The sequence below is a fragment of the Pinus tabuliformis genome, chromosome Q (assembly GCF_031772625.1).
Source record: "Pinus tabuliformis cultivar Carrire ecotype Pingquan chromosome Q, CPIR1, whole genome shotgun sequence".
Classification (NCBI taxonomy): domain Eukaryota; kingdom Viridiplantae; phylum Streptophyta; class Pinopsida; order Pinales; family Pinaceae; genus Pinus; species Pinus tabuliformis.
This window is the reverse complement of record NC_142296.1, coordinates 949,767,739-949,772,826: the sequence shown is the minus strand read 5'-3', so window position 1 is coordinate 949,772,826 and position 5,088 is coordinate 949,767,739. Positions and strand designations below refer to the sequence as shown.

Below are 5,088 nucleotides of genomic sequence, written 5' to 3'. Positions count from 1 at the left end.
GTTTGACTAGCATTGACAACAGGGTTGTTTGACCGCAAGGCTGACTGCTGTTTGACTGAGTTTGAACAGCATTTGTGAGACTGTTTTGGGTTGACTTTGACCCTTGATGGAGGCCAAATTAATTTGCCTTTGACCGAGCTTCAAAAGAGGTGACTTGCTGTTGATTTGACCAGCGTTGACTTTCTGGTTAGGGGCCAGGGCTAAAGTTTGACTGCAGAATTTGACAGGGATGATTTGACTTTGTATTGGGCTAGTCTATTTGATTTTTGTACTCTCTCTCTCTCTGCTGAACTATTGAATAATAGCAAGAAAATTTGACTTGCCTTGGCTTGTCTTCTGCGTATGTTTTTATGTTCTATCTGCATTTCCTTAGTCGTGGAAGATTTAAGGTATGTTATCATTGTTCAAGGCTATCACTTTGTGGGTACAGGTCTAATATCTAAGTTTGGAGGAGTCACTCAACTTGGCATTTCACTCGTTGGAGGATGGCTGCAAGGCCTTGTGGGTTTGTTTGATCCTCTCAACTATCCTTGGTTATCTGTCATAACAAATTCAGATCTGAAGTGAGACATACAGTGACATAATCACTCTAAAATATAATAATAATAAGCCAAAAAACATATAAAGAACATCACACATTAACTATAAAGGCTTAATCATTGTTCTAGCTTCATTTATGATTGACTTCTTGTTGACAGTGGGTTGATCTAATTGACAGTGATATTTTTCAAGGTCTGGTGCATTTCTCTTATTCCTAAATTAATCATCTTGTGCTAAGAAGTGTATTTGATTGCATCGATTTCTCTCCTGCTTTTAGGATAGTCTTGTTGGGGTTACTAACTCTCTCTCATTCTCTTTGTTAGTTACATCTCATTGTGCATTCCATAATTGCAGTCCTAGTCTTGAGTTGCATTGCATAAGTGTTTTTTGCATTACATATTTGAAATCTTTTGCTGCATTTCATTTGCCAACATCACTGTTAGCAATCTCATCTTGTTGCTTTTAGTTGTTCTCTTGTTATTATGTAATTTTCTTAGAGTCAAATTTACAAATCTAATAAGTGAAAGAAAGCTTCTAATAAGCATACATAAGTGATAGGAACATATTGCTATCACTGTCATAATCATCTCATTGTGCTTATAAAATCTTGAAGTTTCTCTTGAAATTGCCACATTACAAGTAAGAAGAATTCTAATAAGCACAATTAAGATGGTCCTAATAGCACTGCTTCATTGAATAATCTTGGGGGTGTTTCACTAATTGCATTTGGCATTTTTGTAATCCTGTGTTGAAGAGTGACATCTAACGATCTTGGTTACAAGTGATTTGAAACATTGAAGTGTAATTGTATGTCATTGAAGCTAAGCGTGTCATCATTTGCATCTTCATTCTAGATTAGAAGTGCATATTTAAAAATTTACCTCCAAGCATAAGCTTGGTTGATAACGCTGATCTCTCTTTGATTGCTGATAGGGCTGGCAACAGGAAAAAGGAGTCTGCAAATTCAAATTCGAAGATAGCCATTGACCAGATTAACAGTAAAGTAAATCTCCAAAATTTGACCCTTTCCCCAATCTTGGAAAGCTCTTAATAGTAAAGTAAATCTCCAAAATTTGACCCTTTCCCCAATCTCGGAAAGCTCTTTCCAGGGAGTTGAGAGAGAATTTCAATAAAGTTTCTTTTCAACACGTTTGTAGAGTCAGGGGGAAGAAGCAGAGTCCCAACTCTCGGCCACTGTCAGATGCTTATATGACTATCGGATGCTTAAATGATTAACACCCAATGAGGAGGCTAGCCCCAGCAACTGCAGGACAGATGCTGATAAATCTGCGCTGTTTCATTCTTTTGGCTTTTCCACAGGGAAGATCTGGATCCAAGCTTTTGTTAGGAGAGCGAGCGTGCATGACAATTCTTTTTTATGTATGCAGTAATTGGGCTTTATAGCCTTCCCCCTCTTTTCCTGTTGTTGGTCAGGCTTTGATATTGACAAAGATCTTTTCCTCAATGCTCAGGCCCATTGCAGCATTGTACATTCAAATTTCTCTTTTCATATAGTAAATATATACCATTTATATTCAAATTTCTATTTGAAATAGTAAATATACCATTTTTTTCTTTTTGTTTCTTTCCCTTGAAAAAGGAAAAGCAGCACAAACACAGTGTCCCCTTAATACGACACAACAAACACATCATGAATATCCAACTACAAGAAAGAAAGAAACGTTTGCCGTATACAGTGAAAACGTTTGACAAATATAAATTCCACTGCTACTGCTGGGACATGAACCAAACCAGGATCTCTCTCTCTCTCTCATGTGAGAGCCGAAAGGGAATGGCATCTACAAACAAACAATAATAAGAAGATTAGCACCAATATCAATCTGTGAAAGGAAATGACATCTGCAAACAAACAGTAATAAGAAGATTAGCACCAATATCAATCTGTGAAAGGGAATGGCAACTGCGAACAAATAGTAACAAGAAGACATCTGAACAACCAACAATAACAAGAAGATTAGCACGGAATCCTCTCGCCTCTCCTCTCGCCTCGTAACAGCAAAGCACTCCTCTCGTCTCTCAACTATGTAATCATGAAATAAGACCACCACGTACGAGGAGATGTAAAAAATAAATAAAAAATTCTGGTAATTTATTCGACTGGATTTACAAATGTCTTGATTTAAAGCAGCTCCCGTAGTTGCAGATAATTTTGAATTTTGGTTTTGATTTTGGGTTTTGTTTGGAGGTCGCGCTTGATTTTGGGTTTTGTTTGGAGGTCGCGCGAACACGAGCGTCCGCTGCCATAAATTATGACGTGCACTCCCCTCGATGGGAGATGTTAGGTAGACTAGTGCAATGGAAGTGGCCTCCGTAGGCCATCGACCTTCTTGATCATCGATTGACATCTTTTGAACATTCCCATCTTACCCCTCTATACCTCTTCCTTTCCTTCTATGCATCCCCACTTTGAATGTAGGATATAAATATCCACCGTACAATAATGTTTTGTTGATTATATTTTCATCTTTATATTATTTTTCTTGTTATTTTTCTTGTTGATCATATTTTCATCTTTATATTATTCTTCTTCTTGTTGATCATATTCACGCCCAATTCGCTAATTCCATCTTCATATCATTCTTGTTGTTGTTGATGATATTCACTCACAATCCATTAATTTCATACTTAGATTAGCTCCAATATCAATCTGTGAAAGGAATAGCATCTGAACAACAAACAAAACAGTAACAAAAAGATTAGCTCCAATATCAATCTGTGAAAGGGAATAGCATCTGAACAACAAACAAAACAGTAACAAAAAGATTAGCTCCAATATCAATCTGTGAAAGGGAATGGCAGCTGCAAACAAACAGTAACAAGAAGATTAGCACGGAATCGCGTAGCATCCCTCTCCTCTCGCCTCGCAGCAGCAAAGCACTCCGCTCGTCTCTCAACTATGCATGTAATCATGAAGTAAGACCTCCGGTAATATATGCAGAGCTGCGGACGCTAATTAATTTAACTGGAATTACAGACTCTCATATTTAGAGAAGCTCCCGTAGTTGCAGTTAACTCAAATTTAATTTAATTTTTGTGTGGAGGCCGCGCGAACGCGAGCCTCCGCTGCCACAAATTATGACGTGCACTCTCCTATGGGAGATGCTAGGTAAACCCCCCTCCCAAGTGCAATGGAAGTGGTCTTCCTAGGCCATCGACCTTCTTGATCATCGATTGACCCCGGCCAGGTAAGTATGTCTTGAACATTCCCATCTTACCCCTCTATACCCCCTCCTTTCCTTCCGTGCATCCCCACTTTGAATGTGGGATATATATATCCACCATACAATAATGTCTCAATCCATAATTAAAAAATACACACTCAATTGCTTAATTTCATCCTTATTAATATTCACACCCAATTGCTTAATTTCATCCTTATTACTATTGGTGGTGTTGAATGAAGAATTTCATCCTTATTACTATTGGTGGTGTTGAATGAAGAATTTCATCCTTATTCTTATTGCTCTGGTTGATAATTTCATCTTTATATTTTTCTTCACGCTTAATTTGTTAATTTCCTCTTTACCTTATTATTCTTTTTGTTGTTCATCTCCATTAGTGAAAGTGGGTAGGTAACATGGTGCACTCTCAATTCGTTAATTTCATCCCTGTTATTATCGCCGTTGTTGATACCCGTTAGTGAAACTGGGTACGTAACATGGCCTTCATTGCGGTTCAAACCTTGCTCGATCCTTGTTCTTACCATTGTGGATATGCGTCCATGTACGGAATAATTGTTGCGGCTACGTGTAAGATATTGTCGGTAACTTTGGAATGATGTTGTCGAGTAGGCCTTTTCGGCTTTAAAAACAAGTGCCTTTTGTATGGAACGATGTTGTCGAGTGGGCCTTTTCAGCTTTAAAGGAAGCCATGTGCAATGCACCCACTTTACTAGTGCCCAATTGCGCTTGGAATGTGGTGCATCAGGTAGGGGTGTGGGCGCTATGTTGATGCAATTGACAAAAATGTGGGCAAGTCCACCTATGAGAAAAGAGATGATGGCCATCTTTCGCGTAGTCGAGACTTGACACCCATATCTTATATGGAGTTGCTTCCAAATCGAGATCATCGTCATAGTTTGAAGTATTTTCTCGACGATAGGTTACCATCCTTGGAGAAACACAGATGGGTCACTAAGATGTATCCGTATGATTATGAGATCATATACAACAAAGGCAACGAGGCATCTACTTTATTGCAGAAATATGAGGAGAAAGGATCTCTCTTTGCCCTATCCTTACAGTACTTGATTGCCTCGTCAACGCTTGTCAAGAATGGCTCGATATTGACATGGCGGTTCAATTCATCCAAGTGCTTTAGGAGAATCCCAATCCCCCTGAGGGCTACACGCGGCAACAAGATACCTTGAAGCATAAAGCGTGCATTCTTTTGATTCAAAATTGTGCTTTAAGACAATGCCCGTCTTAGAGGAGTTGTGTTCATCTCCCACCACGGGCACTTTGGCTTTCAGCGTACCTACAAATCGACTACGCGCTCTTCCTTGCGGGAAGGCTTGAAAACACACAT

At 38.9% G+C, this 5,088-nt stretch overlaps 1 non-coding gene across 1 annotated transcript; it reads right to left on the bottom strand.

Moving 5' to 3' along the window:
* Positions 1-3,596: 3,596 nt before the first annotated feature.
* LOC149222633 (U1 spliceosomal RNA) lies at positions 3,597-3,754 on the bottom strand. The gene has a single exon (XR_016249850.1). It is a non-coding gene; the product is annotated as a U1 spliceosomal RNA (small nuclear RNA).
* Positions 3,755-5,088: the final 1,334 nt, after the last annotated feature.